This window comes from Nyctibius grandis, chromosome 2 (genome assembly GCF_013368605.1).
Source record: "Nyctibius grandis isolate bNycGra1 chromosome 2, bNycGra1.pri, whole genome shotgun sequence".
NCBI classification, from domain to species: Eukaryota; Metazoa; Chordata; class Aves; order Nyctibiiformes; family Nyctibiidae; genus Nyctibius; species Nyctibius grandis.
In genome coordinates this window covers 12,909,518-12,937,113 of record NC_090659.1, presented here as the reverse complement: position 1 = coordinate 12,937,113, position 27,596 = coordinate 12,909,518, and the positions used below count along the sequence as shown (strand labels likewise).

The window sequence follows — 27,596 nt, the reverse complement described above, 5'->3', positions numbered from 1 at the left end:
ACATAGAAACAGAGGCAGAGGAGATCAAAGGCATGGAGCCTTCTCGGAAGATTGAGCAGGCTATGAGTGATCAAAGGCAGGGGAGAGAGGACTCTGGATCTTAACTCCTGCTTCCACTATACATGTATAATTTATAGGTTATTTAATGGGGGGAGGGGGGGAACTATTTATATATTAAATATAGGTTACAGGCCTGAAAAGTTATTTAAAATACAAACAATGAACTTTGGTTGTTGAAAATGTCTAGGCAGGTTCTTCCACAATGCGCTTTTCCAATATTTTTTTCCAAAAGGAAATGGTGCTAACGCAAGCAGCTTTCTTTTCAATGAATTGGCATCTTCTGACAAAATCAAACAAACAAAAAGGCACACTATGGCTGGGTGGTGTCATCACAGAAGAGATATTGTGTTGTTTGGAAGCTATAACTCACAGGAATAATGGAAAACTCATGTTCTGAGTAAAGCACTACTAATTATATTAGCTTGCTTTTCTGAAGACTTAGAGCATATGTAAGTCAAAATCTATCAAATTACAGTTCCACACTATCTATGTGAAATTCACATTCTGCAATCACATAAGGGCATTTCTTTAGTTGTTGCCCTACACATTTTGGTACTATTCCTGTGTACAACCAGACTGCCTTCCATGAGACTTTTCACAGCTTGCCTGCACAGGGCACTCAACTCAGCACTGAGACAAGCTTTCCTGCAATTGGTTGTGTATCATCTTAGCTACCAGATCCTTGGTTACTTGGTCATTACTCATCTTTATCAGAATTAAGTTCTGTACTGGAGAAAACATTTGCAATTAAAATTTTCCTAAAAAGAATTATTGCCCCAAAGTTTTGATTTGGCAAATCAGTTAAGAACATCTTCTCAGAAAATCCTGAATAACTATATAGAAAATAAATACCAAACATTATGTGTACATATTCAATAAATTAATTCAGCAATGCACAGATTTAGTAATGATCCATGAATTGATATGATTCGTGACTTCACAGCTCATTGAATTTCATGATATTACATATATGTGCTGCCCCAGTGAACATATAACACTGTGAATTTCATGTTAACATCAGATTGATTTCTTGATGGGGCGACAGGAGCCGCACCACAGCCAATATTACCATAGCGTAGCTGAAAACACACTTGAGCTTAAGAGATGGTTCTAGTTCACACCTGAGAGCCAAAGCTGCAGACTTGGACAAAGGGTGACGTATTATAAATAAGCACAGAATGATTATTGGAGAACCTGAAATGTGCTGAACCATTGAACAAAAGCAGATAGCATAGTCTGTTAGTTACTAGTTTTAAATTTTCAATACTGAATGCCTGAGCAGCACAAAGGAGATTTCAGAGGGTCAACAAGGATCATGTACCTAGAAGGTGTTTTTATCTTTCCTAGTAATAAGCAGAAGACCTTTATTTCTTATTTCAAATTGTGACAAGAGTACTTCAGTCCTATTTCAACATATTGCAGGAATTCTGAAATACTAGTAAATGTTTACATAGGCTGTATGGACTTAAGGACATTAAAGGGATTTTACTTTAAATTTGTGTAATGCCTAGTTCTTTGGGACCAAAGATAAGAATTTGCATTTTTTTATTACAGCAACAACATGCAAAGCAACCTCTGAACAAGTGTGATCCAATATGAAAATAATGGTTTTTGATCAGCACTGGGCACATCCTGGCTTAATAACTAGAAGGCATTAATTGTTCCAGTGGCCCAGAGGTGCACATATCTACAGAAATGTGTGCAGTCGAGGTGGAGGGAACTGTCTGGTTTGCTTTCCAGAAAGACTTGGTTGTTGAAGAGGTTCAGTTTATAACACTGTCACAAGACATTCGTAATGAGGTACATTCAAAAGGTAGGTAGCTTCAGGGTATGTAAAGGGATGCTTCTGAAGATATTCTTATGCCTTCTCTTTTATATTTCTCTGACTGTAACAGGAAATTAAAGCTTACTAATAATTTAATCTACAAATACATTACTTTCAATTTGTTAACAGATGGTTCATTCAGCACTACTTCAGTGGACTGTATTTGATTACATATCTGCTTCTTGAAAAGGTATTTTTCTAAAACACTATGGTAACCGATGCTTGCAGAGCATGAAACCAAGCAACCAGATTTCTGGAATGCATTTCTGGATAGCTTTTGTCAAGCAGGAGAGAAGCAGAATGCAACATGTAGAAAACAGTCCCCGTAGTTAAAATGCAGTTAAGTTCTGCAAACAGAATCTAGTTCTGTCCTCAGAGGATTAATAACAGCCATGGGATTGTTAATTTAAGAGAAATAAACTTTCATAAGGAATGACAATTTCCTATATGAATTTGAATAACATATAGTCGATAGAATGTAATGTTGTCCACGAAGCATGCAGTAACCTTGCCCTTAATTCAGTATGTCCAGTGATGAACCTTTTATTTCCATACTCGGGGAGAGGAACGGATTTGTATAATGTCTCTAGGCCTTTATCATGCAAACTCTTACACTTGTATTCATCTTTACTGCAATTAGCCCTCTCACTGAGATTAGAGGGAACATCCATAACAATATAAGCAAGCATGCAGAACTTTTGTTGAGTATGGGAGCCTTGAAAACAATGCCACCTATAGCAGATGATGGTTTTAACTACGTAAACATAAAAAACTAGTGAAGTAAAACTCCTATACTTTATTGAGGTTTTTTGAAATGATCTAAACAGTAACACATAACATTAAGATGAACCAAAACATCCATCAGTATGTCATCGTCCACCTCAGAGCATTGTCTTACTCTGGTATCTACTGACAACTTGTAGTAGGTATCTATTTGACAATTTGTAGTTTCAAATAAAGAGCCAAGTGGCTCCTCCTACATATATATACGGAGGATCTCCTAACAAATTACCTCCTTATCTACCTGGCAAAAAGTTGCTTTTCCCATGAATAGTGCCTACTCGTTTCCCTGAACTTCCTCCCCATTTGTCCACTTTCATCTGTCTTCAATGGTATCAGTGATCTTTCTTGTTCAGGACATACATGGATGTCTCTATGCCTAATGAAGAGCCCAGGATGCCCAACAATCTAAATAAACAAGCATAAGTATTGCTTTGCTCTCAAAAGATGTGGCAATATACTAGAAGTATCTAATAATGAAAAAGAAACTTAGTATAGTATTTGTATACATTGTCAGTCATAATGTAAATCTCAATCACTAAGTATTGGTAAATGAAATTTATCATAGGAAATAACATTTTTGCCAAACAAGACTTTCTACCACAATACTATTTCATTCAAACTTTCTTTTGTGATTTTCACTCTGAAAACTTTTTTTTTTCTGTGGGAGAAAAAGTACACATCTCAAACTCATTTATAATAAACTATTTAATTTCTTTATTTTGGCAACTCCTCTCAAAAAGTCAGTATTTTTTGAGTCAATGTGATGTGACAAAGCCCCCTACTTACTCTTGATGTTAGGGAGTTAGTTATCAACGCTGACTCTTATTCTACAGGTGTGTGGCCATCCTGAGCTACTCTATAGATACTATAGTGTGTGTGTATGTATGGACACATATGTAGTCAAAGAACCCTTGTGAAAATATTGCTTGGCAGTGAAACGCACGTATTACTTTCTGGAGTACAGTGTATAACAGAGTAAATGCTTCTGACACACCCTTTCTCTCTTTCATGAAGCCCTCCTTGGAATTAAGTTCTGGAGCAGAGGGCACAGGAGAGACTAGTATGGATCTGCGGGTGTTATAAACAATTAGAGTTATTTAGCTGAGAAGTAATCCCTTTTTTTCCTGTTTGCGGCATTGTCCCCATAATACTGTAGGAAAGTGCTACCGACAGAATACTCACTCCTGGAAAGGAAGGATAATTGATGAGTTGCTGCAAAGTAAGAGCTCTGCTCTTCAAGAAACAAGATTCTACTCCTGATGTCAAGTTGTGCGATGTAAATCATAAAGTTTGCAAAAATGTTTGGGCAGCAACCAGACAAGTTTCAGGTAAGGTCATACTATGAGTTCCTGGAGGTACTATTCACGTACAATGCTTAACAACAGAGGTACCTGCCTGTTGATAATACGCCTGGATGTGAATACCTTGTCCACCTATAGTCTGAGTCAAGCTGGACCATCAATATTTTTCCCCTAAAAGTTACAGATTGCTTATTTGAACTCTTAAATATCCCATGTCACTCAAAGCAGTAAATAATGACTATTACAACCAGGAAAATATGTAGCTTTGCCTTTCCAGGATTTGTGAAAACAAGATTATTCGGCATAAATTGATTTAGGTAAAAATCCAGCACAACTTTTGTATGATATCTGTGTCCAAATCCAAGCCCTGCATTCTTTTCTGAACACTGGGATTTCGAATGCTGTGCTCTTTCCAGTTAAAGAAAAAGTTACAAAATGAAACATTCATTTGCTATTTGACATAACTCAGAACTGTGTAATGGCCGTGACAAAGACAGTTGCAACATTTACAACATAACCTGTGACATAAAAAAAAAACATGCAAGGAGATCCTGTTCTCAACATGCTTCAGACACATTTTTGCAGATAACAGAATTGTAAGTAGTTAGACATGGATTAAAATTAAATGATCAAGAAATTTTAAATCGATTTCGATGAAGAATATCTATTTAATTAGTTGAGCATTTCTTTAACACATACTGTGCACAGATATTTTAAATACTTTTTAAGATTTTCTTCAGAAAATCTTTTGTTCATTTAAACAATTACTTTTAAAACAGAATTTTCTTGGACCTTCCTGCAGAAACTGACACAAAAATAGATCAGAATTGCAAAGATTTTTGAAATATCATAAAATTTCTTTTATATTTGATAGAAAGAGTCCCTTCAATTGTTCCTTGATTTTTTTTTACTCCATAGTCTTCTAGCTTGTGTTTGATTATTTTTAGAAGCATCTCAGCCCCTAACTGTTTATATATTTTCAGCTTCTTGTCTTTTCTGTGCACTCAATACAGTTTTATTTTTTAGCTTAATTGCATTTCTCCCTTTAATACTCACTTTGAATATACTCTGAATGCAGGTTTCCTAGGCACCTCCCCAGCATAACTTAGTTAGAACACAAGGTCGCATCCTTGTTGGACACAGTAGCGTTTACCAAGCGGAGGGTTCTCTAAAACTCCTTCTGCCCTGGGAATAATCTCACAGAAGAGCTAAAAAGATACTATATTTTGGAAACTTTGTTCCTTTGCAATTAAATATTGGGTTGATTAAAATCCAATAGTCAAAAAATATGGCCTTTTTTATAGGTTGTTGTACCTTTTAACAGTCTGTCAGACTCTTGAAATAGATACCAACCTTCATGGATCAAATGGCAACCCCTTATTAGCCTTAACTTCCAAAAGTCTTTGCAGTGTCAGCCAAGACATGTAAATGTGTTCTCTTTCACCTAATTGGATATCATTTTCATCATTACTGCTGTTTCCTCCTCTTTTATTTAACATTTCCACATGCAGATTTGTTAATATTTAAGCAAGTTTTCAAAGCTTTCCTACTCCTCCCTCCCTCAAGTCTACAGGAATCATCATGCCATAGTAGAGCGCTAAACAACAGATGATAATCCCATAGTTTAATGCATCATCAGAAAGTAATCAGATATTATGATGATAACATCAGTGTAATAACCTATATGGAATAAGTATTTTCATTGTTTGTTTTTATCTTCTCTCCCAATCTGGATTTCTGTGCTTTGAGGGAACTTATTTCCCAGGAGTATATCTGTGATGTACTATTTACATGACAGCATGGTTAACATGAAATCTTTTACTATGTATAATCAAGTCTGTTATACTGATAATATTGTACAACTTTTAGGAATATTCAAATACTTAACCATACGGATACCTACTGTTTATTTTAATATAACGTTTAATTAATCTTCTTGTTACTGCTAAAATGCTGTGTGTGAAAAAAAAATTACTCTATAATCCATGTCATCTGTATTTCATAATTCCTCATCACAAAAATGTTTGATTTGGATTAGGCCCATCCACTTGCTCCTTCTTACTTCAGTTTATCTTTTCCTGTTGGAGCATAATTGAATCTAAACACTTTTTTACTTCTTTTTGCTGTTTTCTCTTCAAAAAGTCAAACGTACTTAATTGTCAAGATTTCTATCAATGTTTAACTTCTTATGATAAAACTTTATCATCTGATATCTTGATTCAGCAAAATGTAAATGGTTTTTGTTATAAACCTGCTGAGGTTTCCATGTTTCTTTAGGGACTGATATCAGGAGAAGTTAAAATTGATAGAAATCTTGACAATCAAGTACTTTTATCATAAGTAATAATATTTTCTCTATATCCTACATGTATATTTCTATTAAATTTTTTACATAAATGCAATAATCTTATACAAGTATTTTATAATTTTTTGTAAAAGAATAATAATTATTTGGTTTTATTCAGAATTGTGCTTTTTCCAGCGTAGCTTGTGACTATTTTTCTTTTTGCTAAAGGAACGAGAAGGATCATGAGTAGTACATTTGAAGCAAACCTGGATGGAGAAACATTAGAAAATGCAATGCTCCATAAAAGATATTTTGTTCAGTTTAGAAATAAAAATCAAGCATTTCAAGTGCGTAAGAGGATATTAAACCTGCTTAAACTGCAAATGTTAACATACCTAACTATGATGTTGTTGATATTTTCATAATGTTGCCATTATAACTACATGCATTATTAGTACAGGCTTATAGCCAAGCCTATTGGTTAATTTATTAAGTCTCCAAGTAACACTTCTGACCATCACTGCCAGTAGATTCCCTAATTCAATACTTTTTGTCAGTGTTGTGTTTTTAAACTATAATTGTTTTTATATGATTTGTCTAAATGAATGTACATCAATTGAGGCCTAGAATGAGAGTTTCTATACATGCAAATAGAACATGAAGAATAATACGCAGTACTTCACCAAAAACCCCACCCTGAACTGTTAATTTATACTTATGAAAATAATGGGACTACTCATATGAGTAAGTACCTTCACTGGTAAAATTCACAGGTGGTGCTCAGGCCTTCTGAAGGATGGCAGCAGAGGAGGGAACTGTTTGGTGAAGCATGTTAAAAATATGGACCTTCACGTGTCTCTCCTGTCCTTTGCAGCTAAGAGATGCTCATAGAGATCACGACTTTCCTGTTACTACTCACCAAAAAGGCAAGGCTGGTATTATAATAGCAGCAGGTTTTCAAATCTTCAGTGAGACTTGGAAACAAAATATGTAGCTGCTTCCCTATAAAGAAATCACCAAGCCTCTACACCATCTAACCAACAAGAAGAAGAAACCAACCTGGCAAAGGCTTTCCTCAAAAAAGTTTTTTTTTAGTCATTTTTTTCAGACGAGGGAAAAGAAATCATAGTACTTAAGGGAACAGGTGCAATGGTATTAATGGACATCCATGATCAGAAAAATAAAATACTGACTTTCAAACACTACCAAGATTCAATAAGAGCTGTGACTGTTTACAGACTTTGGCAATTCATCTGCTTGTTTAGTTGTCAAGTGTGGAATTCTGGCATTTAAATCCAGGTGTTAAGAACTGAAAATGTTCACAAACTAGGATGAACAGAAAGTATGTATTTGTGTGAGACAGGCAGGCGTGGGGAGTAGGAGGGTACGGCCTAATTATGCTTGACACTTTATTAAAATTACTGTGGCTACTTCACAGAATCACACAGAATCACAGAATGTTAGGGATTGGAAGGGACCTCGAAAGATCATCTAGTCCAATCCCCCTGCCGGAGCAGGATTGCCTAGACCATATCACACAGGAACGCGTCCAGGCGGGTTTTGAATGTCTCCAGAGAAGGAGACTCCACAACCTCTCTGGGCAGCCTGTTCCAGTGTTCAGTCACCCTTACAGTAAAGAAGTTTTTCCTCATATTTATGCGGAACCTCCTGTGTTCCAGCTTGCACCCATTGCCCCTTGTCCTGTCAAGGGATGTCACCGAGAAGAGCCTGGCTCCATCCTCTTGACACTTGCCCTTTACATATTTATAAACATTCATGAGGTCACCCCTCAGTCTCCTCTTCTCCAAGCTAAAGAGACCCAGCTCCCTCAGCCTCTCCTCATAAGGGAGATGTTCCACTCCCTTAATCATCTTCGTGGCTCTGCGCTGGACTCTCTCTAGCAGTTCCCTGTCCTTCTTGAACTGAGGGGCCCAGAACTGGACACAATACTCAAGATGCGGCCTCACCAGGGCAGAGTAGAGGGGGAGGAGAACCTCTCTTGACCTGCTAACCACACCCCTTCTAATACACCCCAGGATGCCATTGGCCTTCTTGGCCACAAGGGCACGTTGCTGGCTCATGGTCATCCTGCTGTCCACTAGGACCCCCAGGTCCCTTTCCCCTACGCTGCTCTCCAACAGGTCTTTTTTCAATATGAAACAGCAGAGCTAAAGTTTTAAAGTGCGAGTGATCATGGGAGTATGAACTAACTTGCTGACAAAATTCCAGGGAGGAAAAAATTTACTGGTCTTGTTTAACAGTGCTATTAAAATGGTGGTTTAGGTGACGTGAGCTAAATACCACCACCATCAAACACTGAGCACCTAGAATCGCTACCTCCTCTCCAAAGTGAGTGACACCGTTGTATGCATAAACGTAAGTCTGAGATGGGAGTACACGCAGGACTCAGTATGAGCCATTAAGTCTTTTTTTTTATATCCTGCTTAGGGGCAAAGCATAGTAATGCTGTGTGCTAGAAACAGCAAAAGCAATCCAGAATCTGCCCCACAGGAAGAAATACTTCTTAAAAATATGTCTTTTTGGTACAGTTTGAAATGTGTAATCTGCTTTAAAAATGTTGAGCACAATATAAATGCAGATTGTGAAAGGTTCTACTAACCACAAAGCCTAGTCACAGCGTTATGACAGTTTTATGACATCTAACCATCATAGCAAGTGAAAACATGGAAGATGGGAAGAAGTACTTGATATTCAAGGGAAAATATTAATGAATGTGTCTAAAATGTAACTACCTTTTAACATGTCATGCTTGGGAATATTTGCATAATATTATACTTTAAATTGCAGTGTGTACATATTAATTTTACAGTGTCACTCCCAATAAGTCTGGCATCTGTACATTCAACGGGCCCAATCTAGCACACTTGCATCTCTCTATCACAGGCATTTGGAGTCTCAATTGAGGAAGTGGCTTGAAAGCAAGGCAACCCAGACAGACATGAAGAAACATCAGTTTGTGGAGAAAAACTGAAAGTCCCCAGACAAATCATGTCCTAGGAAACTGTGTCCTGCAATGTGAAGGGATACTCAAAGGCACCCTCCATCCTTTCCCCACATATATTCTTTCTTAGGTTGCCTTTCTTCCTCTGGACAATGCCTGTTATATATGTACTAGAAGTCCATACATAAATATATACATACTAGGAGTCCATGAACAACCTGCAAAAGAGCTGAGAAAGATGTACAGAACTATTTAGAAATAGGACTGAGGAGTTTAAAAACAAACAAAAGACCTCAATGCTGAAGAACTGTGAAGCACAGCATATGCTCCATATATGTGCTTAGTTCTTGGTCTTATATACTTCCTAGTACATTTCTTACCTCTTCCATTCTTCACTCCCCACTTTTCCCTAAGGAGTACTTCATTAGATATATCTGAAATGTGGGCTGTAATTTTTTTCTGTTTTAAAAAGATTATGCTTCTTATTCAATAGAAACAGACCCAAAAAAACCCCACAAAGCTGTATGTGTCTGGTCTCATTATCAATGTGAACAAAGTCTTTTCTATTAGATGGTGGCATTTTGGAATTTAGTTTAAGGCCCACCTGCAGTGGAAAGCAGGAATTGCACCACAGATCCTGTGAGCCCAGGCTGACAAATACCTCATGTTTTTCTTGTACTACATGAGACACCATTAAAGGCAACACCACCTTGCAACAGTGAAGGTTTCTATTCTGTTTACTCTTAAAAGCATGAAGAAAACTTTACAATCACTCAGACTCAAGGAGGCTAGGACATACCTATGAGTATGCATTCAAACACCGCCATTTTCTAGCAGGCCCCTGCACCATTCAGTCTTCAGAGTGATACTCAGGGAACAGATTTAGACCTGTAAATCTGCTATTTCCTAGGTTTCATATGTATCACTTTGCAACAGAAGTAACTTCCTTAGAACATAATTTCTTTACAGTGTAGTTTCTATTCAAGCAGAATTAGACGTGCTTGCTAAAAAGCTTTTTGTTTTGTTTTGCTTTAAAACCATTGTGACTTAATAGGATATAAAACTTTAGAACATATTACTATCTTAAAAGAGAATTGGCACACAAAACTCTATAATTTAACTTCTTTAATTTATTATAGCTGGTGGTGTTTCCAGCAGGGCAGTTGTAAAAAGGTTGGAAAATATTTTAACTTATTTTTAGCAAGACTTTCCTCCTCATCCTTTCTACAATTTTCTTCCTGATTATTTGCTTAGTTGCATTCCAGTAGATCAGAAAACAAATTTGTCAATAGCATGTAAAAACTATCCCCAGAGAGTTTTAGAAAAATGAAACTGTTGAGAAATCACAAGACAATTGTAGAACAGCTGTTCATTTTTGCTATATATTAGGAAAATTAAGCAAATAACTTCAGACATAAAAGATGAAGTAATAAAAATAACTTCCTGAAGATATCAGTTCAAACTACAAAATAATGCTGCTGGTATATATAGGTGAAATTTCCCTTAAATGTTCCAGGAAAAACTACTTAAAACTAAGCCTTTGGACATATGACAGTTTTTAAGATACTGTAAAACATGAAGCAAGTTAGTATCTCATCCAATTACTCATTTTGAGAAAATGCCAAAGCCACAATAGTTACAGCTCTACTGTTCCAACATGAGGCTTGTAGTTCACAGCTCCTGTAACTTCTGACATACTAATGTCTGGAGGTATTTGAGAAAAAAGTATTTTACATACACTATCCTATTCTTACATATCTGACCAATTTTTAAAAGTAAATTTGAAGGTCTACAGAATCAAATTTGTGAGATGTTTCTTCTGAAATACATTGTCTACATCAGGTGACCAATAATTTACGTTTCATTTGGCATTTCCTTATGAAAACAAGAAAATGTAGAATGAAGAACAAAGGCATAATAGGCAATTGCCTTAAATACTTGCTTTAAAATCGCTTAAATTTAGAATAATAAGGTATGAAATTATTTTTTCAGGCTTCCATCTCCTTGTAGTAACAATTGTAAGAATATTGCATAAATTATGAGATTTAAGGAAGAAAAAAAGACTTGGTGCTTGCTTTTGAGACTTGCTTTCATAAACACTGTTAGCAATACCCAAGAGTCGAAGTTAGAACGAATCTTTGAAAACATCCTCTGTAATTACTAAAGCTACAAAGTTAAACAGAGCATGAAAGGAGAAGTTCTTTCATACATCCAACAGCTGAAACATTAACAAAATTATCAAACTTTGCAAGATGGATGGCAGGTGAAAAGAGTTGCCAAGTTTGCTGAGAGCCTGACCCTGCAAGTGGCCTCCTGTGCTTGTATGAAGATCTGTCAAAATCCGTCTTGTCTGAAAACAAGCGCTTTCTCTGTCTAGATGCAGCTCCAAGACTGAAGCCTATATATGTATATGCTAACAACTTAGTATGTGAGCTTTGCACGAAGAGTATTAAAAATATTTTAATTGGTTAATTAGCTTGAGCATCTATATGGTTAGACTTTCCTAGGTCTACAGACAGGGCACAAAAAGAGACATTGTGTATTCCACACACATTAGAACCTATTGTTCCAAGGCTTGTATTTAATTTCAAAAGATTGCAAAAAAATCATGTTTTCCTTTAAGAAAGACAAAGAGAATGCTCAGTGGCAGAGCTACTTGAAGGGAGACAGGGTTTTGGATCCTGACTTCTTGAATATACGTAGTTGGTCGGGACCACACTCCTGATCCACTAACGAAGGCTGGTAATCAGCTCTCTCGATGACTGTAGCACACGTTGCTTTTATTCTTCAGGGTCAGCTCCTCTGCCTACCAAGGTGAGAACTGCATAGGAAGGGCTTGATCCACCATTACTAAAGTTGTGTCTTAACTGTGTGGGTGCAGCATCTGACCCAGCATGCACAAAATGTATGATCAAAGTGAGGGAGAATTTCTGATTATAGCCTCCTGCTGGGAAAAGGCAGATATATGTGCTATTACCCTGAAGAAAGTCAGTCTAGAGTAGCAAAAACCTTGGAGAGATTTGCCATCCAAGTCACCCACAGAATTTAGCACAGTTGACCAGTAGCTATTACTACATAAGAAGGGAAAATCAGAGTGAATTTAGGACTAGTTAAATAAAAATACTGCAAATGAAAATTTATAGACAAAGTTAATGGTAGTTCTGGGGGCTTCTGTTATTGACATAAACTGAAGAGAAATATCCTCTTAGCAAACCAAAATGCCATGTTAGTTACAGTGAGATCCACAAACAATCTTTTTATGATTACTCATGCTAAACACCTTCATATTCTTGCACACCCAAGCTGAAAAAGAAAGCCCTCCTAACAAATGGCTTCATTTAAGGCCTCTCTCAAAATGTACACATTCATATATTTTTGTCATTGATTAAAGCAAAGGGCTCAGAAGAGCAATTATTTACTGCTGGGCATTATGAGAAATATCTCTGAGTTAAATTATTTTCAATAGTGAAAACTATTAGCACATGAATGAAATTGCATTCTTTTAATAACAATACTGCCTTTTAAAAGACATTTTGCACTCAGCCAGAGGTACATGGAATTCTGAGTACAGATGCATGCAACCCCCAACACTTAGTCAAGAATCTGCTTTTTTTTTCTTCTGGATGTTAACTATTCAGGGGCAAAATGAAATTATTTCATCTGCATTGATTCTGTATGAAACTCACTCCTGTGCACAGAAACAAGCACAGAGTTTTATACCATACAAGACTTCAAAATAACAATATAGAAACTGCCACGTGGGATGAAACCTAAGGCCAGTACATCCAGTACTGGGTCTCTGAGAGAGGCAGGACCAGGTGTTTCAGAGGAGGTTTAAGTGAAATACACTTAATAGACAGTCACTGGTTTATTTTATTCTAGCTTGTATAAAGAAAGGTGCAGACATATTATGTCCATGGAGCAGAAGTATCTACTGTACCTCATTTTTCCTACTTCATGAAGGCTACAATCATCACCATTAAGGACACCATAAATGAAGCCAGTAAGGAGAGCAAACTGTTCATAATTATGAAACTTCTTTTGGGGGTCTAATCTCTGCCTTTGGAATGGTTTTCTTAAAAATGTCATTGAGTGACAGACATATTTTATCCAGAAACATAGACTAGGCAACCTTTGGGAGTGAGGGCCTGGAGTAAGAGGGTATGGAACATACAAGGAAGAGGCAGGAGAAAATAGTTTATTCACTAAAAATGTGGTTTAGATGATTTAGATGAATTTGACTTTATTCTTTTAATGAAAGAAATTTATTTGTTCTGTTAAAATAGGTTTGGAGAAATCTTACTGAATTATATTGATTTTTTTTTTGTTTCAGAAAAATGATTATGATACTTAAAGAAAAAAGATTTTAAAAATGAAATTAAACTTGTTATTTGAGCCACAATGATTTATTTTCTCAGATTTCTCATATTGATGAATAAACAAATTATTATTCCAAACCAATCTAAGCATTACAATTTCATTGCGATTTGTATCTCAAAAGCAAGTGACACGACAAGCTCTTCAAGAGACACCTTGATATAAGAAGAACAGAGATTGTCAACAGCCATCTTTTTGCTACAGCTGTTAAAATTATATTATTAACAGGTTTATTTATTGTTGATAATTCTATCTTGCAATGTTTTGAACAAAATACCATAAAAAAATTACAAACCTGGGTAATGAATCTTGGAGAAATGACTAATTTGGACATGTCAAAGATCCAGAGAAAGAGGGCCCAGAATTTTTTTTTTTTTTAAAAAAGTAAGTTTTGTTCCTTGATCATTTGTCCCTTGTCATCAGTCTTTTAATGTGAAATGCTTTTGAGAAGTCCTCAAGATTAACATTTAAAATCACTAGGCGTTTTTTAATCTGAGATTTCCCTCCCTGCTTGCAAGACTGATTGTAGACTCACTTGCAAACAAAATCCAGGAATATCAAACTAGGGTAACCCAAAAGACAGCGCTAGCTGAAGTCTACATCTGTTTTTTAAAAGAAATAAAGGTATTGAGAATAGTGGGTTTGAAACAAATTTTCAGGAGAAGAGCCAAAGGGAAGAAATTTCTCCTTGGTGTATTGAGATCAAGAGAGCTTTCTAGGTTTTGGCAGCACCACAGAAAAACACAGTGATAAGAAGTTAGAATGATGACAAGATTATAAGAGACCACCTCATCTAAAATAAAGATGACATTAACACTACTGGTAAAAAGTGTTAGAGCTAAGGAACATTTCAACATGAAACAAGAGAAAAACTTACATAGGAACACCATGTTCTTATTTACTATTTTGTCTGCATTTAGTTATTTTAACCAAGGCTAGGATGAGTCTATTGAAAAGCACAGGAACTTTAAATCTAAGGCAAACCGTATCTGTATACTGTGAACAAAATATTCCATATAAAATAGTATCTTAAATTTTTTTTGTCCACCCTTTTCTCTCCCAACAAGGTATCACATCACTCTATAAGTAAAGAACCAAAAAATGATCGAATTTGGTATAGGTAATGTTAAAGTTCTACTGCATGCAAATTATATTGCCCAACTCCCTCATTAAAACCAACAACAATAAAAGAGATGGCCAAAAAAGTGTTTTCTGGGAACTGTACCTACAGCATACAACAACAGCCAATCAAACTGGAATTGCACGGGTAAAGCATACAAGCCAGACTACCAACCTATGCACAGTAAGACTGTAAATTGGTCCTTTGCCTTGATTTTTTGGTACCCAGCAAACCAGATCATTAACTGCAATTTCATTCTTTTCATAATTGCATTTTAGTAATTTCAGATCTACAGAAATGGTGTTTATAAATTTCCAAAGCCATCTCCATTTCCCAAAAGCCACTCTAGTGTTGCTGTGCCATTCCTGTTGCGTTAAAACACCATCTTTGGAGTTCTCATCAGACAACCCTGTTTGCAATGCTGACATCCTGGTCTATCAGTCTCCCTCTGGAGACTGATAGCACCCAGCAAAAAAAAGCTCAACATGTAAGGCTTTGAAAAAACACAAATATCAACACAAAGCATGAGGAAACTAGGATGACGAGAGAAAAGAAGAGGGAGAGAAGGAATAAAATCAAGCACATCTGGAAAATAAACTCCTTTTCTAATTGAAAATTATACAACTCTGGAAATTTCCACAGTTCTTTTAAATTAGAAACTGACAACAGCTTTTTGAACATATCTATAATGGATTTTGCAAATTTCCTCCAACAATGCAGAACACCAGTCTCTCAGAATTAGTTGCTTAACGTCTGGAAAACATATTTATGAAAAAACTGTGACTACGTATGTTTGCTTACCTGGTCAGTTAAGCAAAATTCATTGGCCTGAGCAGGATGCATTATAAAAGAAATCTGGAAAAAAAAAAAAAAGTAAATTATAATTTATTTATCTCTCATATTTTTGATGACAAATTAGTAACAAGTGATTACTGTTATATAGAAATTGCAATCAGCAAAATCATGCTAAACAAAAAGCTTCTTAAAATCTATTAGGTCACTGTTTTCCCAAAAGAGTTCTGATTGTGTGGCAGGATTACATTTATAAACAATAGGACTAAAATCGACAGACACACTATACCGTGCTATTTGAAAAGGATTAAAGGTATCTGTTATGTAGTTGGTATCAACTTTTGTGTCTTTTTATTCAAATACAAATGTATAGCTATAATTATTTCCTTAAAGGATACTCAGATTTATAATATATCCGTCTGGTAAAAGCAGCATGTATTTCTCATTAAATGTTCTTCAGGGCACTTGAGTACACAGAGTTCATTTACTTTCTATAACATTTCACATAAACACAGTATGAAAAGAACATTATTAAGACTGTAATGTGATTAATGTAAATATCAGAAAATGCCAAATGTTAGCCTGCCTGTGTAAGTTTTATTTCTTCAGTGATTATGGAATATGGTACAGTTGCTAATTGCTTAGTCAATTGCTTAGTCATAGTATTCTTCCATGGGAACTCCTCTTCATTCCTTGTACAAACAGGCATTCAAAAAGTTCAAGCGTTGATATTTTGTGTTAATTTCATTGCTTAACATGTGGACTGGAGAGAGATTCATGAACCAGTATTCAAATTACTGAAGTATTCAAGTGTTTTGCTATGGTCCATACACTGTAATCATGATTGCTTTGACTGTGTTGCAAACACTGTGCAACTCAAGTTCAGCAAATTCTTTTGGAGGAATGTTATCCCAGATGAGTTCCTTGGTGCTACTATATCAAGTTGAAAAGTGAATGCTTAATTTGGGTCACACAGGCTCATTTTTTTCAGAAGATTCATCATTACGCAGCACTTTATACATTCAAGGTACTGCTCACAACAGCTTCAGTTGAAGATATAAATACCAAGCACATTGCAAATCAGGTGACAAACTGAGATTCCAAAAATGGGGAACATGCCATTGCTGACCGTCTCTAAAAACTTGATGCAATGCACTTCACACGTTGATGTGTGAACTCTGCAGTAAATCAGAGGACTGAATTTTACTCTCCACGGCTTTAATCAACTTTGTCATAAGACTCCTTTTTCTTGTCCTGAGATGGTCTCAGTCATCAGATACTTTCCACTTTCTGTTTCTGAACAAGACTCTCCCTTACTACAAACCAAATTCACCCTCAGAGATGGCCCATCCACTCACTGTCTAGAACGAGGACAGTATGAAAAAGAAGTGTGCTACCAAGTAAGGAAAGATTCCCACAGCGCATTTGCAGAGGAAGGTTACATCAAGCTGCACAAGCCACGCTAGTACTGTTTGACTTTACCACTTCAATAATGTTATAATACAGGTTTTCTTGATAAGTAAATGTGTATTCAGGGTGTTGGGAATGTATAAAGTCTTCAGAAATTCTGTTAGGAAGCATGATAGCTGCTAACCACAATGACCAACTCCAGTGCTGGAACATGTACATGGTCCTCCTTGAGGTCAGGGTATAACTGACAGCATACCAACCTTTCTGTAAACTTGTATAACAGAAAGGTCGTTTGGTAGTGTTTCACTAAATACTTGTTGACCACAAGGAAATCGACTAAAGAAACATAGTTTCAAACCTGGACTCTGGAAATTAAGTCTTACAACAGAAAGTGTCATACAATGTCAACGAAAGACTCTTGAAAAAGACTATGATAACACAGAAAGACAGTTCTATCACCTCTCTCCCATTCATCTGAGACAGCAGTTTCTGGCATATGGAACATCATTCCATATATGAGTATTGGCCAACACACCTTGCATTTTTCACTAAAAGGGAAGCCAGTGACCATGATGCTGAGAATTTTGGAATGGACGAATAAACAACAATGAGGAAGAGTACAGACAAACTGCAAACCCTGTCAGATCAGCCCAGTTATCAGCAAATCCTAGAGTGCATGCTGCTAACAACATACAATTTCCTCTTTGTTACATTAGCATCCTTCTGATGCAGCCAGTTTATCTTAATTTAGAAACTGGGATTTGGGTCAAGCGACTTTGAGCTGAGAGGGTCATATCCTCACCATTTCCTTAGCCACCTGCCTGTTTGTGACTTTTGAGAAATTCTATCTCATTTCAGAAAGATTTATCCTGGGACTTATCTTTCTAGTCCAAACTACGGGCCTGATACTGGGTTTGCAACACTGGACTGATGCAACTGTGCAGGTCACTGTAGATAAAACAGTTTCTCTGCTCAGATCTAACTGCAGGAAAGTTTTCAGCAGTTTAACAGCAAGAGAGTTTGAGCAAATGCAAAAACAGTGAAAAGATGACATGATAGGATAAAGGATAAACTGAACAGTGGTCACCGTGCTTTTGTAAAATTTGCTGTACATAATCCTTTATTCTGAGGTTTTACACAGAACAGAAGTGGAATGCGTTTTACTAGAAAAAAAAACAAGAAAAAAAAAAGCCAAGAGAAAACATAACCAGAACCCATACTGCTATGCAATCAATTGGACAAACAGTCCAAATGTGTTCAGAACAGAGAGAAATCCAGAAGAATACCTGTCTCTCCATGTTTAACTAAAGTCATGTTTGCCTGAGAAAGACTACCACTTTGTGCACTTAAAGTCAACAGCATCACCGATGACATCAACTACCTTTTACTGACAGCATTGTAAGGGAAGCTTTGGATTTGAACTCCAGCCACACCAGTTATATCCCACTGTCCTCAGTCACTCATGGTTAGACTCCAGAACCAATCACGTCAGAGATGGTCCTGATGATTACATTTGTTTAGCATCAGAGAGCAAACTATCTTTCCCTGTTAGACTTTTGAGTAGCCTTTCAGTAACAATATGATATGCATGAAAACTAGCAAGAGTGAACGGGTTAATGAGAGACCAGATGCAATCTCCTTATATTGGCCACTTCTCAAAGTTGTGATGGACACCTATCCCTGCTGATGCAGGCATTGCTGCCAGCACTCCAGTACCAGCCAAAAGCTCTGAACATATGACTCCACTCTGGAAAAATAAGGCACATTTTGCACAGCAGCTCTGCTTCCTTCATTAATTATGTCACGGTCTCTTTCAGAACACCCACTTTCCACTCTCACTGGAGGAACAGGAATCTTGAAGAGTCTGATGGGGGAAGACAGGACTTCTTTTTTAACCTGTGATAAAGTCCAAGCAGGGAATGAAGCAAGTTTCCCTTCTAGTTTGCAGTCTGCAGACACAGTCACAAACTTCCTATTTTCAAACTGAGCACATATGATATGATATAAAAAGCATCGAGGTACTGAGACAATTATCATGCAACTCTAAAGATACAATTTTTACAGTCACTTTTCAGAGGAGAACAGTGTTGTTATTGTCTTTTTATCCTTTAAACATTTAATAGTAATCCTATTTTATGCATATTAATTTTAAGTCACTTATAACGAGATTTGCAAAGGTATTGATTTCAATGGGAGTTAAGGCCTAAATATGCTTATATGGAGCCACAGCCTTCATCCTATTAAATCTCGACACTTATTGTCTGCACACAAGTCATTATAAAGCAGGCATTATTCAAGAAAGAACTCAATAGCAAAAGAAAAGCCCAATTAACAAGGAATTCAATGCAATTATGGAAGTTCGGAAGTTGCCTGGGGTTGTGTTTGCCTGCAAATCATTGGGGAAAGATGAAAAGGGAAGAGTTTGTTTCATCCCCACTTCCAAAGAATTATTTTCACTTCAGCTCTACATTATTAATTTTTAAAAGCTGAAGTATTAGGACTTCTACAAAGTCACAGGTTAGGAAAAAAGATGCCATTAACTGGGTTTCTGGAGGATCTTTATTTCACAACATTAACGTCAGGGCTGGGATTAGCCCTATCAATAGCTAAAAGCATCAGACTGGTGTTCTTGTCTATAGCTCTTGGATGTTTGTAGATAATTAAACTGGCTTTTCTGGCCCTAGTCTTGGAGACGTTAAAGTCAGTTCAGCACAAATAATGCTGGAATGTACATTTTAATGCCTAAACTTTTTCCCTCCAATTCCACACCCATTTATGTGAAAAAAGGAAAAGAAATAAGAACTGAGGGCCAACAGAAATAAGTAAGATTTTTTTAAGTACTTAAAACTGTTTTATTTTATTTTTATAGACTCAAGTCTTTCCATAAAAAATTGTACTTTAAATCTTCCAGCTAACAATGTAAAGTCAACACATAAAAGAAATCTATCAGTCTATACACCTGCCTACGGGGCACTGAAGAAGTCAGGGGGACAAGGAGAATCACAGTTGAATAGCTTTGTGAGAGCATCAAGGCACTTCAGGACAGCATATATTTCATTGCACAGTGTTTTTATGGCCTTTTTAAGTATAATGCTGCAATGGGCTTCATACACCTTCTTACACCAGCAAAGTACTTGGCTGGTTACAAACACAATGATGAATGTGTCTAGTGAACTTTGAGAGCTGCAAATTCCTGCCTTCCAGCATGCAACTGTTTTTACCCCTGTGTCAGCTACCCACAGCTCTCCAGCTGGGAATCAGGCTTCTGTTCTCAAGGTGGATTCAGATGTATCATGATACATCACTCTTGGGGAGGTGGAGACGTTTATTTTCTCAGTTTTTGTCCCTAACACTTTCTTAGAAAGCAATGACTTGAGCCAAACAAGGGTTCCCAGGGTGACCCCAGTGCTCCTAGGACACTGATGCCTCCACTCAGCATGCAGTAACATAAGGCAGAGATACTGATTTCTCCAACTCAGACCTCCTGCGACCGATAGCTGCCCGTACAGACACTGCCAAGACCAAAGGAAAGATCCACAGTTTGAGATGGTCCTTACACTGGCTGTCCTAATTAATGCTCCCATGAAATAGAAACATGGCTGAATAAAGTGGATGATGCTTAGTCCTTGCAACGACTTGGGTAGGGCTGGAGCTGAACACTACCAACAGTGAGAGGAGACTCCAGCTAGGTGGCTGTGGAGATAGCCCTCACTGTGGCAGCACCTGAGTGCCTAGGAGAGACCACCACCACCCTGGCACTGAAGTCCTATCTAAATGGATTCATTTTGCTCAGTGGGCAAAGCTCTGGTAGACTTATTTACACTGTTTACAATAGAAGTAATGCAACAAACATGCAAGAACTTGCACTATTCAGCAGGACACACTCCTACCCTCAGAACTGAATGACAGCATGTTTGTTAAACAAGACTGGTTCTGACCCCATTATGCAGCTAAAACAGAATGAAAGTTATATTACATGGCACAGAAATCCACACTATAAAGCAATCTAAAAAAGTGGTAACTCAAAATTATTTGCATTTGTTTTAAAAAAAATATGTATTTCAGGAGGAAAAGACTACTAATATTGGAGATGGTGAGCAATAAATGCATGCATAAATAGCCAACAGAATCCTCTAAATGTTATTGAAAATGCTGGATTTATTTGAACTTTAATGTTTAAAAAAGATCCCTTTTTTTGTAATGCGTATTTCCAGCTGAACCGGGTTAATCTGAAAAGACTAAGAAGTCATATTTAGTGCAAAAGAACCTGAAGAAGTTATCTACCAGTACTTCAGATACCACTAAAACTGAACTGGAGATTTTTGTGGGGAAAAAAGGTGTTCATGGTATTTTCTGCATTTAAAGTAAGTACATATGTACAACTAGAAGCAAACTCTCTTTCTCATGTGTTTGTGTGAACAAACACAAACTATTTAGAAGGATTGTCTTGATATAGATTTTTTTTTTAATAATTTTTATTTTGTGGACAGTTCTATCTCAGAAACATAATACAGAAAATGAAACAAACACTTCATTAAATGAATTGAACTTCTTCAAGGTTCTTGCAAATGTGACTGATTTGGGGGTGAGAATTTAACACTTCTTTCCCCAGCAAGATCTGTTCTGCTTTGTAAGGCTTCAAGTTCACTTCAGTTCTCAAATTAGGGGTGAAATCAGATTCAAATATTGGCTCTGCTAATTGCAGTCATATTCCTACAATAATACGCAAGCAACGACTGATTTATCAAAACAAAGCTTAATAACTATTTTCATTTTGTTAGCAGCAATCATTGCTAAAAAAAGGACAGTCTTTTACTTAAAAGTCTTTTTTCTCCTAAAGTACTTAAAACAGGATTAGTTTTTATATACTTACTAGGGATTGGATCACACTGTAAGCCCATTAGAGTGGAAAAAGAGAGAAGAGCTCCACTGCATCTGGAGGAGGATCAGAAGGCACATCTACAACTCCCACACAGCCACCGTCCCCTGTAGCTCACTCCCCATGACAGCTACTTTGTAAGGCACCTGGAGCAGATCTACAGCTGGGCGACCATCCTGGGAGCCACCCAAGAAGCCTCTTTATTCCCCTTCAACAGGCAAACAGCAGATTTCTGCTTTGCTACTGCTCCCTGCAGCTTCACTGCCAGGGTCCATGGTGTCTCCCTGTGGAGGTGAAACCCCGCATCCACATCCGAAGGCTCGGAATAGGGAAAGACATCCTATGTACCTGTTCCAGACTCACACTTAGGGACAAGTACGACATGGCGCTTCACCTTCTGTTTTACTGAGTGACTGTGAATGCTATTGTTTGTAAAAAACTTACCATGACGCTTGCCCCTGTTATGAGCTGGTTTATATGCCAGAGCATTCAAACTCAGCAATATGCTACCCTTACAATCCATGCAGCATAAAGCTGAATGCACTGTTGAACACAAAATACTACACAATAGCTCACAAGCTGATCTTAGATACCTCACTATAGGTGCAGAGCAGCTCCATTAAATCACAAAACAGAATAAAACCACATCCCGCTCAGCCCTGGCTTATTACATTACCATTTCTTTTTGATTTAAAAAAAAAAAACACAAACCAAACAGTAAGCATTACACTAGTTATTTATCTAGCAGAATAACTTGTTTAAGATTTTTGGCATAATTTCAGTTAAGCTTTGTAATTTGTCTTGTAACATTTTTTAATATACCACATGAATAGAAAACTCGGTTTCAAAGAACTGCAAAGCCACAAGTTACATAACAATGGCTGCAAAGTGGAATCCATTTTAACTCATAATAGGTATAATTAGTACAATAGAAATTAATCACGTTATATTTTAGTGCATCTTTAAAATGTTCCAGATGCTTTATGCTTTCAATACTTCATTTGTATTTACTTAAATTTGTATTAAACAAGGTTTGCACCGGAACAGTACATAGACCTGACAGTTAAACACCAAATTGCTCAGTTTTTTTACTAGTGTGACTAAACAGAAGAAAATTATATTCTGCTTGCTTCTCGCCCCCTCAAACAAACTGAGCAAGAACCTCAGCTTACAAACCTATCCAAATACAGTGCTATACAGGAGGTGAGAAGAGATGACATGTCACTCTGTTCTTTGTTTTTTTCCTATGAATCTGCATGGTCTTAGCAAAGTAAAGAAAATAAAAGCACAAAACAAAGTAAAAACTCTAATCCCTGAGATTCTCAAAGATAGTCTTCTATGAATATTTCATCTTCCAAGTCCAGTCTGAAACTCTCTGTGTTTACACTTCATCCTGAAGATTGTTCTCTACCTCAAAATTTTGGTATCTGTTCCTGGATAAATTCTGGTTCATCCTTCTTGGTACAGCTTCAGTATTCCCACAGCTTTCCCTTTTGTTGACTATCTCATCCCTAAGTATTTTTCCACACAAGTCACATCTCTCATCCACAACTATTTTTACATCAGGAACCTGTTGCCTAGACGGCCAAACACTTACCTACAATGCACTTTTCACTATCACAACTAAGAAAAAAGCCATGGTCTCATCACCCATGTGAGAGCTTGGCTCACTGCACGCAGCCAGTCTGAGTTCTCCTCCTGGGGCCTGACGCACACAACTGAAGCTAGTGGAATTTACAGCACCACTGTGACCTCTGCCTTTAACCTTGAAAAAGCTATGTTATCTCTACAGCACCCTTCTTTTCTCTGGTAACACAGACAGATTCCTTTCAGAGGTTTTTCAGCTGCAGAGAAGTATTTCAGTAATTATTATTCCTCTGACTATTCTAATACAGAAATCTTCCCCCCCAAAATGTTTTTCTTAGTTGCAAACTATAAATCTTCTGATTTTTGGTCCTTCTGTGATCTCCCCTGTCTGCACAACTTCATCCACAACACTAGTGTTTCACTAGTCAAATACAATAAATTGACATCTCTATTCCAGTAGCTGCTACTGTCACTCTCTCCCACTTCTCTTCTTCAATATATTCTCCCTCTCCTTTTCCAACTCCCCAGTTATGTCTAGAGCTATATAATCTACCAAGAGAAAAATCCTTCTGTTGTTATTTCCTACTGCCTCATATTTCTTCCATTTTTTTGTTCCTGTCCCTGTATATCTGACCGCTGTGAAGAAGTCTCAATATTAGAAATATTCCCTCTTATAAAGTACTTGCTTGTGTAGCTCCTCCACTGCCTCCTCTCTCAATGGAGAACTTGATAAGGCAGCTTTCTCTCATTCCCTGGCATCTCCTTGGACCGTTTTGATTGTTTTCTCTTAGCTCATGTCCAGCCACAGCACAAAGAACTGCCTTCCGCCAAGAAACGTCTCGTTTCTAACACAAGTGCAGTTCAGTATACTGCTGATCTTTCGGTCCTCTTAGGTGCATTGGTTCCTCTGTCTTCCAAGCTAAGTGGAGCAAGTTATAAAGACAGACCTTGGTGCATGGATACAACATATACACATTCCAGCCTGAACAGTGCTTCGAGGTACTTAGACAAGTTTCATTACTGAATAATCTGAGCACTTAACAAGCTTTAGGTATTTATCCCCACAACAGCCCTGTAAGAGATCCCTATTTTTACCTGATGGGGAACTGAGGCATAGGAAAACTACTTATGCTACTTACCTGCAGGATATCTGTGATAACTCAGGAACCAAAGCTAAATCTCTGATAACCCAGACTAGAATGCTAATCTACAGACTATTCCTCCCACTTCCTAAATGATAAGTGTTCAGCAAATCTTATGTATGCAGTTTTTTTCTCCTGCTGTCCTTGCAGTGATCTGTGCATAGATGAGCTATTTTGGCTGGCTTCAAGGCAAAGAAATGGGGTGTCTTTTCCTCCCCCTATACACCTTTAGCCAGAAACTATTTAGCCATTTGTATTTTGCTATGTGCAGCCCTTCTAATTTTAGTCTCTGATATAATGATAATTGATGCTGCTATAGCTATTACCAGATGCAGTTAAAGAAAAAACAACGGAAGAAGAAGGAGAAGAAAGGAATGTGTTATGTGTGGTTTCTGTACAGAATTCCAAAGCAACTGCGAAATCTATGCTATTTCCAGTATCATCTTGTTCCTTCTAATTCTGAATGTCTTTTGTACTGGTTATAACTGTATGGTTTATTTTTATGTGAAAAAGGATTATTAATTTTCTATCATCTATCTTTCCATTTACATTTTACCTACTAAAATATCTGCAATCTACTCATCTCTCTGAACTCAGATTTTTATGTGGAAATGGGGGAGATATTGGCCTGTCTACTGTGTATCCAAAGAGTACCTCAAACAGCATTTGTAAAAACCCAGCATACGTTTAGGTTATGCTAGCAGAGTTACACTAAATGAACTACAGATCCTGCGGTGGACTTATGCCAAAAGGAACCCATGGTATTTCAGCGCTCTAGAGTATCTAGAAATGTTTGTTTCTTTTCAGAAGTCTTCCTCCAGCATGTTCCCTCAGACCTTCCCATCCTGTACCTTTGGACTTCCTCCTGGCAGCTGATGTAATGATTCAACCCCCCTGCAGCCGCCAGTGTGCACAACAGCAGAAGCTGCACCACTGTGCCTTGCTTGTAACCTAAGTCAATCAGTCAAGGAGGTTATACCAAGGCTGTGGGGTTTGGTCTCAATGATCTAGCTTGTTCTACCACTGAAAATCTTAGATAATATCCAACCTGTAGGTTTACGGTTGGACTTGATGATCTTAAAGGTCTTTTCCAACCAAAACAATTTTGTGATTCTATGTAGAGCTAAACTAAAATGAAGCTCAACATTCAAGATGAACTACAGATTATTAGAAATTCTCTTCTGGGAGAAAAAAAAAAAAAGTTGACCATTTTCCTGTGCTATAAAGGCATCTGCCTCAGGAAACTATGGTCCGTCACACTGTACTGCTCAACACCCTTTGCCAAAGCTTTCATCAAATATGGAGAAAAAAAAAAAATTCTAAGCGTTGTTGTATTCAGGACAATGATATCCACTTTTTCCACCTTAAGACTTTACTGAAGACTGGGATTTTGCCCATGCACCAAACAATTATGAAGTCTGTTACCTATTTGGAAGAGAGATCCACTATATCATGAAGAAACACTGCCTACTCAGAGACAGCAGCCAGAGGTAGTCACTATGACTTCGCAAGCACAACTCCTCAGAGACAAAGTTATTACAAATTATTATCTGTATCAGACAGGTAAGTCTGCTGAAGTGGGGGCAGGGACAGGGGAAAGAAGAGGAAAAGGTGACGAAGAGGAACATTGTTGTAAATCAAGCGCCTAATGTAGACAAAAATCATAAATAAAAATGATTTCCAGTGGACAGGTAGAACTTTGGGGACTAAAATGTATTTTTTTCCTCTTTAAACAAAATTGCTGGTTCCTAGGACTAAAACTGTACAACCTCTGGATCTACATTTCTGTGAATTTCAAAACAAACCAAATATTCTTACTAAATAGCAGCAAATTTATTAAACAGGCTATCATCTGCTTCAAACTGAATACTTTCCACATGCCATGAATTGATCAAGTCAACCTAAGTCTATTGTTTATATTCTTTAAGTTTCTCAAGGGAAGATGGAAAGAACACCTGATGATGCAAAGTCCATTTAAACAACTTAGACTGCACCTACATTGCTCAATTCATCCTGTCCCTATGACAAAGAATAGTTTGTGCACACGTGGAAATCTGAAAATCTGTTATCTAGTTCACTTTATCATTTATAAACTACTAAACAATGTCGAGAATGTTGAGAACAGCAGCTTAAAATTGTCACAGGAATGGGAAGAAATGGCCAATTGTGTTCCTAACTCATTTAATATGATCATGAAACTATGTTTGTATAATGCATCAATATTACTGTAATGATCAAGTAAAAGCAAGTTTTGAGATCAATTAGCTGCTGTAAATCTTATAACAGCAAATATTCTACATGAGAAGTTATAGGAGCACTACTGCTACACTGCTGAGGACATGCTATTATGTTACAATGTACAGGCAAGTCAATTCTACCAATATATATTATCCCTTGTTTCCATGCACATATTAAAGCCACAATGTCCATTTATGTATAAGAGTACATCTAGATGAAATTACCCCGAGTTATGGATGTGTCCCAAACTGGAAATTTTAAACTGGGCCAGGCTGAATTAAAAGGAAAAAAAAAGACATTCAAAACAAGGCCCTGTATGCCATGAAGTTTGGCACGATCTTAAACCATAACAAGGCCATGAATGAGCGTATGGCATTCACAAGTACCAACACGCTAACATTTAGCTTGATATATCTTACAGATGGCAGTATTTTGCCACAGAAGGGAGAAGATCTTGGCAGGGAAGCACAGAAAACAATAAACACTGAAGTTTTCAGAAAGCGATTTTCAGAAACTGGCCTCCATATTTGTGACATCTGAAGCTAGTCTGGAGATAAAGTCTTCAATTTCCTCTATAGCTGTTGCCAAGAACACAAGGAAACCTTGAAAGGAGGAGGAGGAGATGAATGAGGCAGGCTGTGGAAGGTAAGGAGCAGCAGCAGCAAGATGCTGAGGTGTCCTCCCATGGCAGTAGAGAAAACACTGAAGACGGGTTTCCTTCTGCAAGGTCAAAACCTCATACTACCAAAAGTAAAGCTTAACTACCAAAAAACCCCATTACCCAACATATTTGCGTAGGCTAATGCTCTAGGGTAACTCAACCTTGCAACATC

General features: G+C 37.2%; 1 long non-coding RNA gene across 1 annotated transcript in view; it reads right to left on the bottom strand.

Moving 5' to 3' along the window:
• The window catches only part of LOC137677875 (uncharacterized), a 103,276-nt gene that overhangs the window by 48,613 nt on the left and 27,067 nt on the right, over positions 1 to 27,596 (bottom strand). The window contains exon 3 of the long non-coding RNA XR_011050332.1: positions 15,517 to 15,570. This is a non-coding gene — a long non-coding RNA (uncharacterized lncRNA). The remainder of the gene's footprint in view (positions 1 to 15,516; positions 15,571 to 27,596) is intronic.